Source organism: Hippocampus comes, unplaced genomic scaffold (genome assembly GCF_001891065.2).
Source record: "Hippocampus comes isolate QL1 unplaced genomic scaffold, H_comes_QL1_v1.1 scaffold156, whole genome shotgun sequence".
NCBI classification, from domain to species: domain Eukaryota; kingdom Metazoa; phylum Chordata; class Actinopteri; order Syngnathiformes; family Syngnathidae; genus Hippocampus; species Hippocampus comes.
The window spans coordinates 3,147,569-3,162,554 of NW_017805744.1; the positions used below are offsets into that span (position 1 = coordinate 3,147,569).

Consider the following 14,986-nt stretch of genomic DNA (forward strand, 5'->3'; position numbering starts at 1 on the left):
GGAATAGTGGGTGTCAACTGCCACTTTCATCAAATTCAAATTTCACCCCAACTCAAAACATGACCCATGGTATAAATTGGGGCTTATTTGTACATGTTTTCTCATCGTCAATTGGTCACTGGTAGGATTCAAAGTAACAGTTTGCGGCTTTGCTTTTTCGGTTTCATTTGGAAGAAAATGAGGTGAAAATTGACTCTCTACCGCCCAGAGGAAATACATTGGGATTGTCTATTATGAAGAGACCTGCAAAAAAAAAAAAAAAAAAAAAGAAATCTCAAGAAGCCATGGCTGAGAATATACAAAAATTCTACCATTTTAATTCAAAGGCTCACTTTTACAAAGGTGGGCACTATACAAAATTTTGTCGGTCCATCATTTGTCTGAGGCCTCGGCACGCATCCATCACTGTCAATCCATCATTATTTCAAGCGGAACCAAACTGTAATTGTCAGTCATTCATATTATTTACCGTGATTCTGTCATCACTTCCATCAGTAAATTTCCCCTGTCTACCTATCATCAATCTGCCCCCCCCAAAAAAAGACAAAAAAATCATTGTCCAACAGATGAAAAAGCTAATGTGATTAAAATGGAGTGCACTATATATCAATTCTGTGCTCATTTTGGACATTTCCAGTCAGTTTTCCTTAGCCACATGAAATTAGATAAGCATGATCATCAAGACTAGACCCACAAAAATTTCCCAAGAATCCATGCCTGAAAAGACACGGGGAAATCTCTTTTTTTTTTGTTTTTGTTCAAAGCAACCATTTAGGGTTTATTATGTCCATTTCCAAGGTACCTTAAAAGGCAAACTTTTCCAAGCTAGTTTTCCTTAGCAACATTAAATTTGGTTGGCAACTCAGTTTTGACTAGCCCCACAAAAAAGTCCCAAGAAGCCATGCCTGAAAAGCCACATAGGGCCCTATGTTTATGCCCAGCGCAATTCTCGTGCAAAGCATGACGTGACTGTGCACATGGGTGGAGTTTTCTTTCTTTTAGTATTTTCGAAAGTGCACTATTGTGAGAGTGAATACAATTGACAAACTTCCCGGCCAATGGAAGTGGCTCCTCTCATTACCTTTAAATTCATCACAACAGAGTGGCACAGTGTACATGGCGGAAACATCCAGGGATTCAATGGAGTCCATGCAGGAGATCAAAACACAAAAAGTACGTTTATAAGGAACTGCAAGATGTCCATTTGCAGATGATTTAAAATTAGCCACTGGAGACCGCTTTCCACAAACACTCCCCACATACCAATCATGTGCTGTTGGGATCATTTAAAAAATATATGAAAGGTGATAGTAATAACGTGTTCAATGAATTGATTTCTACTATGATTCAGAGGGATTGATGAATGCTGTTGTCATACTTCTGAATAAAATATGATTACGCCCACCACACAATCTGGGCCTGCATGTTAGAGGAATCTACGAACAGAATGATATCATGTTTAAAGTTTCATTTAATTTGGGCCTGTATAGACAGACGGGTTTGTGTATTTAACACCCCCAAATGTCTGTGCGCAAGGGTGTCCGACCCGAGCGCCCTTTGAAGCCTTACAGCTTGGGAGTAAACCGTTTAGGAAAGAAGTGTTTTAGAACATCAAAAGACGGTCTGGAAACTGGTCGCGGCCCAGGCGATTATTTGTCATCTGCGAAGTCTGTGACTTGTTTATTCATGGGGGACCAGTCATAAAGGTGTAAGAGTAACTGTGGTTCAAAGCTTGACAAAAGTTAATCACATCTACGACCGAAGGGCCGGACTGGGGGCGTGGTATGCAAATATTGGGGGCAGTGTTTTTCTTGTATTTTGCATATGTAAACAATAAAAGACCAACGAGGAGCACGAGGAACTTTGAGTGTGATCGCGGAGCAACTGCCTGTCGTTCGCCCTGGAAGATCCGTTCCCGTCAGCTGCACCAACAACCTTCCCTGAGTTGAGTTCTTTTGTTTAAACTTGTCCCGGTATAACTCTGACACTGCACCTCGATCAAATCCACCAAAATCGCGTTACACCACCTACGCTCTAGGTCAGATGTCCATATTTTGTTGTTGTGTTTGTGGTCATTGGTTTCTAGTCGTCTGATCATCATGTGAGCTCCTCTCCCTGCTTCCATTCCACTTGTGTGCTGTATCTTTTGTCAGTGTTGACAATATATCGTTCCGTCTTTTGCATCCAAGAAGCAGCACAACAAATGAGCCCAAGAAGAATGACGGGATTGTTTATGAATGCAAGTGCCCCCAAAAGGACTCGTATTTACTTTGCAAATAAGAGACGTCCTCTGCCGGGAGCCAAGGAGGGAGTGTGTGTGTGTGCGGGGGGGGGGGGGGGGGGGTGTCACGGATGATGTCCGTGTGTAGTGAAAATGTCCACACAGGGATGCGAGACGGACAGCTCGGTAAGAATGTGGGACCTTGCCACAGGGGCCGACGCTGTTAGACGCATCCTAAAAGCTCTTCTTTTTGTAATGTCTTTCGAAAGCCCTTACGACGGATCATCCTAATGAGTGTTTGGGGGACTTGTATTAGGGAGACAGAAAATATATGTGGCATTTTGCTCTTGCCAGGGGGCTGCTTGGATGCAAACGCTCCTCTGGGTCAGGGTTTTGAATAAGCTACGTTTTTTTTTTTTTTTTTTTTTGCATGGCATCTTCACGGCAATACACCGTGTAGTGTTCCGAAATACGTCGTGAGCCCTCCTCGTAGGTGATTCTTGCCAATAAATTGTGCTTACCTTTGTGAACCAGATTGAAAAATGATATATAGTATTTGTCCAACAGATAATTAGAAAAAAATAAAGTGGCTGCTGTCAAAAGTAAAGAGGCCAAAGGTAACCACAGTAAGGGAACAAAATCTTTTGTAATCAGGTTATTAAAAGTGACAATGTGTATAATGTTGCTTTAACTGCCTGAACAAGGTGCTGTGGATACTGAAAATATAAACATATGAGAATGTAGTACTGTATATCATCCATCCATCCATTTTCCAATCTGCTTTATCCTCACATGGGTCGCGGGGAGGGTGGGGGGGAGTGCTGGTCTTCGGGCAGCAGGCGGGGGACACCCTGAACCACTTGCCAGCCAATCGGAGGGCACACACACCCCAAAAAATTAAATAAATAAATAACCAAAGTAACTGATGGGATGAATGTTTTGCAGTCATTTTCTTTGCAATTGATCATATCAACATAGCACATTTGGCAATAATTAAGTACAATAAGCTAATCAAACCCGTGAAAGGGAAGCTAGAAACTCTGCCTGAAGCTCAGATTTATTTGCTTCCACTGCCAAACATGATTGCCACACTCTGACTGTAGACTTAGCGTATTTGCATAATTTTTCTTAAGTTACAAATAATAATCCGCCACATTTTTGGTGAAAAACATGGGCAGGAAATGCCACTCTGGAACTTGAGCTTATCTTAAAGAGAGCCTACTTTTTTTTAAACTGCCATTGGAATTTGTTAAAGAAACCCAATTTCCTCTTCGAGCCAAATGTGTCCTCGATGCCTCTGGGTTAACATTGAGAATGTGTTGGGTGTCATCCTGATCTTTATTTTAATGAGGCGTAATGAGCTGCGTCCTTCTAATTAGTTCTTCCTTAACGTGAAAGGATGTCAATTGAGCTGTTGATCGATGGGGGCGGCGATGCGTCATTTCACTTACCTCCAGGGGGCTGGTAGTGTCTTTGGGTTTGACTCAGTTAGTGCTTCAACCTTTTGAAGAAAACAATTCAATTGCGTGGCTTTGTATTAGTTTATGGTGTGCAAAAGAGACGTGGCTGTTACTGACAAGAAGAAATAGCATGAATTTTTTTGATCGAGCGTAGGCTTTTTGTACAATCTCATGCAGAAAACGTGTGGCCTGTATTAGCTGCTTAAGCAGTCTGCTGTTGGAAGTGCAAGTGAACAGGACAAAAAAACAACAAAACAAGAAAGAGCAGGACTGAGCTAATTGCAATTGGCAAACAAAATTATCTTTGAGACTTTGAAGAATCTTCCTGCTTTTAACTACTTAAATGGGGTGCTGTAGTAATTGAAAGTAAAAAGGACAAATCTAACACGGTTTCAACAAAACTATCTTTGATAGCAAGTGACGAGTCATAAGGTATCACAAAAATATCGCTGGTTTTAGCTCCCTAAAGTGGCTGCTGTAATAACTGATAGTAAACCGGACAAAGCGAACAATATGTGAACAAAACAATCTGATAAAAGATCAGTGAGGAATAGTGTCACGGGAATCTTCTTTTATCCACTTAAAGGGGCTGCTGAAAGTGTTTAGGGCACAGCACACAATTAAAAGTAAACGGGACAAAGGTAACAGTCTGAATAAACCAGTCTTTGCTGACAATCAGATGAATGATGACATGAACAGTAACTCAAGAATATCGCTGCTTTCATCCACCTAAAAGAGCTGCTGTGGAGACAGAAAATGAACACAACAATGCTGACGGGACTGAAAAACAAAAAACAGTCTTTGATAACAAGATGAGTGACAATAGGTGTCATGTCGCAGGAATCTTTTTTTTTTTTTTTACCAGTTTTTAGCTGTAGTACAAACCAATAGTAAACACGATTAACAGACAATCAACATTCTGGACGAGTGATGACACGTTTCATGTCACGAGTACCTTGGCGCTTGTAACTACTTAAATGGGCTGGTATAGAAATTGACAAGTCAACAGCACAATGTAACAGCAAACAGTAAGACGGTTTATGCAAAGATAATCAGCCAAAGAGGTTTGATTAATATTCTGTTTATTTGATGATCAGCAGCTATTTAAAAAAAAAAAAAAAAAAACACACAGGCGCCATATGGTATTTGGACCCTCTCCAGAACAAACAAGTACAGCAACACTTCCCCGCGGCCGACGAGCTGTGGCGATCGGGTCTGTGTACAGCTAGCTGTGGGTCAGCAGCACCTTCCAGCCTCCTTCCCCGTTCCCTGAATATTAATAATAACACGAGACTGGGATTCCTTCAATCAATGTATTACCATTGAATAAGTGAATGCTTCGCTCATTTACATTTGAATGGAGCACTTTTGCAGTTACATGCTGGTACTTAAAAAAGGGTTACAGTTACTACTCCTATCAACATAACCACAATGTTTGATTCAATTAAATGAATGGGGCGGTGGGGGCGGCACTCTTATACATCGGCAACATTTTGCATGTAAGCGCTGTTGGCAATTTCTGCAGCACATTTAAGCGGTGCAGCGCACTGAAATTCCCGAGACACTTCTGACATCATCACTGATCTTATCTAAGATTCTTTCTGGTTGACTTTCAGTTTCTATGGTACCTTACTTAGACAGCCAAAAAAAACAAAAAACTAAATTGTCCTGTGATATTATAGGCGTCATTGCTTTTCTCATCAAGACTGCTTTCTTTGTTAACTTTGTCAACAGCTGTCCATTTCAGCAGCCCCTCAAAAAGAATGCAAGATTTCCTGTGAGGATATGAAATATGAACGGTGACTGATCTTATCAAAAGCTGTTTTCTTCACCCATTGCTGTTAGAATTTGTCTTGCCCTCTTTCAATTTCACCGCAGCCTCTTTAAGCAACTAAAAGCGTTCGGATCCCTGTGACAATGTGCATGCGGTCACCTACCTTGTTCTCATCGACTGTTTGGCTCACCTGTGTTTCTTTAGGTTGACTTTCCATTTTCACAGCATCCCATATAGGCAGCGAGAAGCACTAAGATATGTGTTCAACGATAAACATGAGTACATATTACTTCCTTGCCAAGATCATTTTGTTTCACCATTGTTTGCTTTGTCCCATTCAACTACAATCATCCATTCATTAATACTGTTGTGCTTACCCATTTTAGCACTGTCCATGTTTAATTTTTAAAACGGCCCATTTCAGCAGCACAAAGCAATAAGATTATGCATCCTCTTTTCTTACTCACTGTGTTTAGCTTTGTCCTGTTCACTCTCAACTTCTACCGCCACCTGTTTTGGCAGCTAAAAGCCATACTACTGCATTTCCTGCAAAGTGTTGTCATTTATTTTGTTCAGCCATTGCTGTTTGCTTTGTCCTCTTCACTTTCAAAAGCAGCTCATTTCGGCAGCCAAAAAACAAAACAAAACAAAAAAAAAAGGTAAGCTTTTCTGTAAGTCGGTCTATACATGTCCATTTAGGAGAAATTGTAACACTTTTAATGGTGCCTTTTGGTCGTGAAAATACGGTAAACAAACCCTCATCTATAAAAAGAAATACAAGCCCAAGAAGGTTTCCGTGCGAGTTGGACATTCATAGTTATGAAACTTCCATTAAAATGTGCACCGTACTGATGAGTGCATGGAGTTGGACAAGCTGTGGCACTCGGTGGCACCATGCTGCCGAAAAATACGGGGCTAGCCGGGCCCGTTGACTTGATGACTGGCAGCTGAATGTCGCTGTGTGATTAACCTCTGCGCTTGAATGCTTGGACGCAGGCGAATCTGGCGGAGGGAATCGATGCCGTTTTTGTTGTCTGTGTTTTGGGTCGGAAAATACTCGACACACATCAGCTTTGCAGAACCAGCACAAATGTGCCAATGCCTCAATTACGATCAGAGGCAGTGATTTTCTCCCCTGTGTAATTTTTTTCACTGGCATTTTCGCTGTTTTTAGATAGCTGAAGCTGAGAATGGCTGGCAGCCACTACAGTACAGACATTATTCTTTTAGAGCTCACCAAGAGGATTGGACTCTTCTTTTGAATCCTTTAACTGCTTGGGAGAATACATGTAACTGTGTGTTTTCCGACCCTAGAAAAAATACAATTATGAGTCAGGACATCCTTGGCACTACAAAGTAATTTGCTGTTGATAAAGAAATTAGCAGTAATGGCATAATTAAATGGGGGGGGGGGTGCCCATTATTTTGCTTAAATTCAATGAACATTGTTCAGCTCCTTCTCCCGTGCACGCCTTTACCACTTTGAGGCAGTATCCATCCATGATCCGAACTGCTTATCTTCACGAGGGTCGTGAGCGTGCTTGAGCCTATCCCAGCTCTTTTCAAGCAGTAGATAGGGTACACCCCAAAGCCAGTCAAAACCTCTTTTTAAGCCACAGTGCTGTTCATTCTTGACATAGTGTAAACAATATATATTGTGATATTACCCATGTTTGTTGGTAGTTTTAGAAAGTGTTTTTTTTTTTAATGTGTAGTTGTGTATGTATTTCCGTGTGTGCTTGTGTAGTTGTTTGCATTTGTGTGGTCGAGTTGAGTATTTTGATTGTGGTGTCTTTGTGGTGCATTTTTGGAGGGTGTTTGAATGTGTTTTCATAGTTGTGTGTATTGTGTGATAATTTGTGTGTGGGTGGCTGTGTTTCTTTGTGGGTGATTTTTTTGTGGTTGTGCTTCATGGTTGTGTGTATGCATGTGCACGTTTTTTTTTGTTTCTACGTGGTTGTTTTGTATACCGATTGTCACGTGTGTTTGGTGCATTTTTGTTTGGTGTGAGTGTTGAACTGAATTTGTTGTGCTTGTCATAAATTATTTTGTATTTCTATTTTGTGTGTGTGTGTGTGTGTGTGTGTGTGCGTGTGTGTGTGTGTGTGTGTGTGTGTGTGTGTGTGTGTGTGTGTGCGTGCTTGCGTGTGTGTGCTCGCTCGCTCGCACATGTGTGTGTACGAGTGTTGTGTGAGACGTTCAACATTCTAAGTCTTAATTTTTACATTACATTGTAAAGTAATTAAATAATAAAGAGTAAAAATCAAGAAAATCCGACACCGCATTTCATCCAATGTGATTGGTAACGTGTGGTCTGTTTGGTTACATGCAGTAATTGGGTGGCTTTTGCTGTGCTATTTATTCACAGCAGGTGTGCGAAAATAGTGAGGCTTGTTGTCACTCGCTTCCATGCATGACAAATAGTGCGCAGTCTTAATGGACTCTGTACAAACAAATGAATGTAGCTTGCATAGCTTCGATGGGATGCCGCGTGGTGGGTGGGAGGCGAAGGGGAGGGGAGTCTTTCCTCGAGACATCACATCTAATTGAGCTTCACGTCTTTGAGTCACACTTCTGGGCAGGTTATCTGTGAAACAGTGGGGATTTAGGATACACTCAAGATGCTATGTTACTATGAGATACAATGCAAGAGCTGGTGAAAAGGGAGGTTTGCTACCCCCATTATTTGGCTTGGTGGCAAGCATTCCAGTTTCCCTTAAGCCTTCAGCCCACTGAGTGTTTATGAGTGTTTGCGAAAGTAGCGGATTTGGATTATTTATTTATTTTTTTGTCAAAGTCACAGACGTTCACCAGATATTCAGCACCAATTTTAATGGTCACAAGCGATTTTTTTCGTCGCCTACAAATTTCTTCTGTCAGCAAAATAAATCTTTTAGCTTTATTCTGTAAATCAACAACACCATAACTCCCAAATTCAAATCTAAATATCATCACGTGGTTCTCAAACATTTTATACCAAGTACAGCCTAAAAAATTGCTTGGCTCTCAAAATAGGCCAACCACCATCATGACCAAAGCAGGGGTGTCATTTTCGTAGTTATGGTTTCCCCCGGAGGGCCGTTATGACTGTGAATCTATATATTACATTGTATTATCACATACTGTATACACAACACATTGATGGATAACTGGTTTCAAAATCAGGAATCAGTAAATTGTTTGTTCAGATGTATATTAATGTATTCTAAAAGCAGGGATTGGGAACAAAAAAATACTTGCAATATCTATAATATCACTGTTTTTGGAAATTAAGGCAATTTGCAAGAATCATGTACTCCACACACATTATTTACCATTGTGGGCCACAGGAAATGATGTTGTTGGCTGGATCTGGTCCCCGAGGGCTTGAATTGGACACCTGTCAACTAAATTGTGCTTTCAGCAGTGATTAATTTGCAAGCACATACTACTACCGTATTTTCCGGACGATAAGTCGCTCCTGAATATAAGTCGCACTAGCCATAAAATGCATAATAAAGAACAAAAAACATACATAAGTCGCACTGGAGTATAAATCGCATTTTGGGGGGAAATTTACGTGATAAAATCCAACACCAAGAACAGACATGTCATCTTTGAAGGCAAATAAAAATAAAACAACAGGCTGAATAAGAGTACCATATGCTAACGTTACATGACGCATAAACAATGAACTGAGAATGTGCCCGGTATGTTCACGTAACATATTAAGAGTTATTCAGATAACTGTAGCATAATGATCATGCTAACAAGTTTACCAAACCATCTGTGTCACTCCAAATCACTAAATCCAATGAAATCTTCATCCTTGGTGTCACTTTTAAGCAACTCTGCCAACTTCGGATGTAGAAGAGGCGGTGCTTCCTATTCTACTTCGCTGACGTCAGAGTCATCGGAGTTTTTTTTTTTTTTTTTTTTGTCAATGTGGAAAGCATCAACACAGGCCTAGAGCCCCCTCTTGTGGTTTAATGTGAAAATAACGTCAAATGATAGAATGTGTTATTTCACACATAAATCGCTCCAGAGTATAAGTCGCACCCCCGGCCAAACTATGAAAAAAAAACGCGCCTTATAGTCCGGAAAATACGGAACTACCCCACTGTGAAAATCAGTCTGATTTTAAGTGGGCCGGTACACAGTGGTACAGAGTACCAGAATTTCTCAAATTTGCAGACACATTTTATTAACTCTTAAAAAAATATATGAGAATTTATTGAAGAATTTTAGTGTAGTTGGCAACTCATTTAAATGGCGCCCTTTGAAGCCATTCAGCTTGAAGCATGCCTCGTGGTTGAGTGTGAATGTGTGAGAAAGTGCTGAAGTGAGAAGGAACTATGATGAAGATGGGGAGGAGCGAGGGAAGGAAAGGTGCAGGGAGGAGGAGGAGGAGGCGTGTGGGAGGACGGAGAGAGAAAGCGAGAGTGGTAGAGAGCGAGAGAGAGAGAGCGAGAGCGAGTCTCCCAATTCCGCTGCTGGCTCAGCATCCATCCTGCATGAGACGATGTTCCGGAGAGCAGGTGGCGCCTAGTGGAGGAGACGCGCGAGCGGCCAAAATCAATCGACGATGGGAGGACACCCGACCGAGAGGAATAGTCTGCCGTCCCTTCCTCTTGTCTGGGCTTGAGCCTCTTGAAAGTTTCCACTCCTCCGCACCACCACTACCCTGTGCAGTTTTTTTTTCTCTTTCTTCTTTTTTTTTCTCTCAGAGGGGTGCATCGCCAGAGCCGCGAAGAAGGCGACGAGGAGCCCTTGTGGAGATGTTCACCGTCCAGGTGGAGGAATTATAGACAGACGCATTCCTCACAATCCTGCCTTTCACACGGATTAGGCGTGTGTCGCGCCAAGTACATTCAAATCGGATTCGGATTGAATCGGGGTGAGAGAGACTTGGGGGAGGATAATTTTCCCCTGCTGTTGCGAGGTAAGCATTGAACGCATCAAAGTTGAAATACGTTGACATCCGAATGTCTGCTTAGCTCCCCACTCTTCCATTTTGGGAGGTGACTTATTTGCATACTTGTGCACATATAACTGGGCGCCAGTTTGCACCTAAACGCGTGGAATTGCCATCCATCACCAACCCCTAATGAGATGCTGCGTGCATGTTCAAGCCCACCATCACAGACGACTCATTGTGACTTGCTTTCATGTCTCCGCTTTCAGCCTTCTGCCATTGCTGCCCCTTTTTTGAATGTTGTTTGACCCCCTTAAAAAGTTAAACGCTTCATATCTGTTTCCGTCACCAACAGACAAGCAGGTGAAGGGTAAAAAAAACCCTCGGAGAAAAAAAAAAACCTCTAAAATATTCATGTGCAACCTGTTGTGGTGGGTGAACTCTTGTGAAATATTTAAAAAGACGGAATACTAACCTACCCAGTAACTATTAAATGTCCCATTTTGTGGGTAGAACGTGTAGGGAAAAAAAGGTGTATAAGAAGTATTTCCCCTGCGCAATGGATGCTGAGAAGTTGGTGACAAGCCGATAGGTGGCTCAAGTGACCACTGCAAAGCAGTCTGACTGCATAGATGCACTCAAATGTTGTAGTCGCATAGCCCACGTATCAGGCCATATTCGAGTGGAGGGCGAGTTTAGTGTAACTGGTGTCTGCGTGGGTGAGAGGCTGGTCCCCCTACCCACTCCCTTTAATGTTTTATTGAGTACCATGGTGCAATTAAAAGCATGCACACAAAAAAACATGTGTTTTTGTTTTTCATGACAGAGATAAGACTGAATTTGTGTGTGTGTGTGTGTGTGTGTGTGTGTGTGTGTGTGTGTGTGTGTGTGTGTGTGTGTGTGTGTGTGTGTGTGTGTGTGTGTGTGTTTATCCTCAAAACCCACAGACAAAAGGCGGCCATTTTCCTGTATTTTTTTTTGTAGAGGATAATCATGTAGCCACTGACTCACTGGATGGACGAATGGGCGGGGGTCCGTGCGTTATTCACCGCTGTTGACGGCATCTTTTCATGCACATGAAATGACAGGATTTATTTTGTGTTTTACTAGTGTTGACTCTTGCCATGGCGACTGGTAAAATGTTGTTTTATAGGTGTCCCTTAGGGTACGGTCACCAGGGCTGTCCCAAATTGTGGGGTACCCTCAGGGGTGTGTGAGATTAAAAAGTGTAATGGTGGTCTATAACCAGTCCCTGTGGGGTTTTATATCTACTGCGATATCGCAGTCACTGGTAAAGAAGGATAAACCCACATAGTATTTTGAACACGACCTACCGAGTAATGTTACTCATGAGGTGAGCTTTGTCTGCATCGCCACAAGGTGTCTTGAATTTGAGTACAGTGACATGACACCTCAAGACGTATCAAGACTTTCTGGAGTAAGATGTGCTCGCTAATGTCAACAGGCCGGTCTTGGTTATGCTGTAGGTCTGCATGTGGTGCCTTGAATTTGAGGAGAGTAAAATTAAACCGCTAAAATTTTCCGTCAGCAGCATTTATTTATGATTATTTTTTAACTTTAAGTTATCAATGCAGGCAAAGTGACACAACATGACCCCTCCTGTCCCATCACACTTAGACTAAAGTGGAGAAAAAAAAGTAGTGTGTTTCCGGTAACCTGACCGACCGAGAATTTCTACGTCGAAAAAAAAACTTTACGGTCAGCATTTTTTTCAAACAATCTTCTACATTTTTGTGTAGAGGGTTTACATCGGTGCAAACTCTCGCGATATTCACGTTGAGCGCGTGCGTCGTTTGCCCTGTGGTCTGTCAACAACATTGAATCATGGCGGCGGCCGCGATCTCCAACGACAGTTTAAACCGCGTTTTCTGTGTGACAGTCGCATGCTTGCACCGTAATGTTAAGAAAATAGCATCTATTGATGTATCGAAAAAATTCACGGGCCGAGTAAAAACCGAGGGCGGAGGAGGACGGCGGAGGCGGCGGTGCGCCCCGGCCCCCCGAGTCCGGAGCGGGGAGTACACTAACTAAAGAGGTGGCGGCGGGACGGTGGCAGGGGCGTTGCAGGCGTCGAGGGGGTAGGGGACGGTGGAGGGCGCGGGGTCGGTCGGTGCGCGTTGCGCGGCCGGCCGCTCCCAGTCCCGCCCGTCTCCCCCACCCCCGGTCAGGCGCCCGTCGGCGTTCCCCGACCGCCCACCCTGCCGACTCGCGTGTCCGCGCGCTCGTCGACGCACCGTGCGCCTAGTCTACACAACTCTCGTCCAGGCCGGGCCGCGGCCGGCGTCGGGGACCTCACCCACCGGTGCCAGCGACCCGGCCGACCTCGGAACCCAACACCCAGCCGCCAGGTACCCAACTCTCTCGCCGTCTTTGGCGGCGAGCGGGGGGTTCAATGTCTCCTTGTTTTATGTTTTATGGTTATTTTGTTTACATTTTTGATGGGAAAAAAAAAATACTAAAAAAAAATACTTTGTCCGACCTATGCTGAAATTTCATGTTACCGGAAACACACTATCTTTTTTGTTTGGCCTAATCCAAAGTCACGTTAATATATCCAGTGGTATAATGTTTCTTGAAGTGAAAATTTATAACCAGCTGCGAGAGCTAGCGTGTCTGCAAGGGGTGAACTACCTACTGTAGACTTGCTAGCAAGACAGATGTCAAGGCTAATTAGCATTGGTAACACCCTCACGGTTAACAAGTTACAGTCAAACCTCGGTTTTCGTCCATAATCCGTTCCAGAAAGCTGTTCGAAACCCGAAATTGTTCGAAAACCGAAACCACGCTCTTTTTAAAATGAAAATGTTTTTTGAACACGTCTACTCACAATGGAAAGCAACACGAGGAAGCGTCACTTCCTCGTGTAAGGAAGGCGAGAGGAGTCAAATGGTGCATTCAAGTGCGCTCAGTTTGTTCGATAACCGAAATTTGTTCGTCATCCGAGGCATAAAAAACTCTAAGTTTTTGGTCGAAAACCAAATTGGTTGAGAACCGAGACGTTCGAAAACCGAGGTTTGACTGTGTTTATCCCAAAACATACAAAACACACATGCATGTGTGCATACATATTTGCACTGAGGATTGAGAGGAGGAAATTTCATCTATGCTGCATGTCATACATAAAGCATATTTGACAATAAAGATGACCTTGACCTTAAAAGTTTTTGCGATGTATTTGCAATCCTGTGATACTGAAACTGTAATATTTCTCCTGAAGGTTATCATACCATCAGAATCCGACACTAACCCATGCCTTGGGTGTCTTGAGTCTGCGCATGATTTGATGGCACTGAAAAACCAGAAAGGCCTTCTGGAGTGAAATGTGTTTCCCAGTGTAAGAAATTCTGGTCTCTATTATATTGTGGGGCTGCGGCTGGCATGGGGAGTCTAAAATCTATAACAGGGTACAATGAAATCTGAAGACCAAAGCATTGTGGAATGAAATGTTGCTGCTCAGTATCAGAAAGTTTGCCATTGGTTATGGACTGGGCCTGCACTCAACGAAGGTCGTCTTGAGTCTGTGCAGGATATAGTTTATATTCGGGCTGATTTATAATCCCAATTGGAAACTACCCGGCGGTGCTGGTGTCTATTCCCGATGGTGATGTTAATTGCTCTGTTAAAATAAATAAATAAAATGTTGAATCTATCTGTGCAGCCTGGTACAAATGGCCTGCAGACTGGTACCAGGCCATTGACCAGTGGTTGGGGACCACTGATGTACGTGTCATATCTCAATCACATTGGACTTTTTTTGTACTTAGTAAGACACTTTAACTTGGGAACTTTGCTTTGTTGGTGCAGTGGTTCTTATACATAGTTTAGCGTTTTTCACGTATTATTATTATTATTTTTTTTTTGTAGTATCTTAATTTATTGCAAATGATTTTGCAGACCCCTGAGAGTATGGAGCATTTTTTCCTAGCCATTTTGTAACTTTTTTAATTCTAGATTTGTTCGAGTGAACACAATGTATTTTTTTGTTTTTGTTTTTTTTTTTTTTTTTGTGGGGATGCGCCAACTCTGTTGTGATTTTAATGGCTGAGGGGTGAAAGCTCGGCAAAGGGTGGTCTACACTTATGTACCCCAAAGGACTATAATGTACTGGTTGAAACCCTTTCTATGTTCCAAAAGGTCAAGGTCAAGGCCAAGTGTTAGAGCAGAACCTTTCAATTTTTTTTTTTGTTTTCATCCCAAGTAACATTTTGCAGTACAGAAATTTCCAGCTTTGTTGTTACAATGAAATTCTGGGCACCATTTCAACATTCATAAAAACATTAAATCTGTCTTTGTTAAATAGAGAAGCCACAAAAGTATACAGTAAGTACTTTAATGCACAGTGGGAACTCTGCAGAAACATAGACCAGATGAATTCACCACCAATGCAATTTAACCTGCCACCTATCTGTCACTTGAATCGCAGGTACTGTATGTGCTATTAATATATTGATGCTATTCAACTTGGAGGGCACTGTCAAAAACAAGTCACTCCACTTCACTCCAAAGGACAACACTATTTTTAACTCGTCCAAGGGCACGGGGAGAGGAAAAAAAATATCAGAGACGACAGTAACAAAGACTGGGTTTCAAATTCCTGTTTTTTTTTTTTTTTTTCC

At 42.4% G+C, this 14,986-nt stretch overlaps 1 protein-coding gene across 1 annotated transcript in view; it reads left to right on the forward strand.

Moving 5' to 3' along the window:
* Window positions 1–9,904: 9,904 nt before the first annotated feature.
* The window catches only part of lingo2 (leucine rich repeat and Ig domain containing 2), a 204,907-nt gene continuing 199,825 nt past the window's right edge, over window positions 9,905–14,986 (forward strand). The window contains exon 1 of the mRNA XM_019884033.1: window positions 9,905–10,376. The gene's annotated coding sequence lies outside the window, so the exon portion shown is untranslated. The remainder of the gene's footprint in view (window positions 10,377–14,986) is intronic.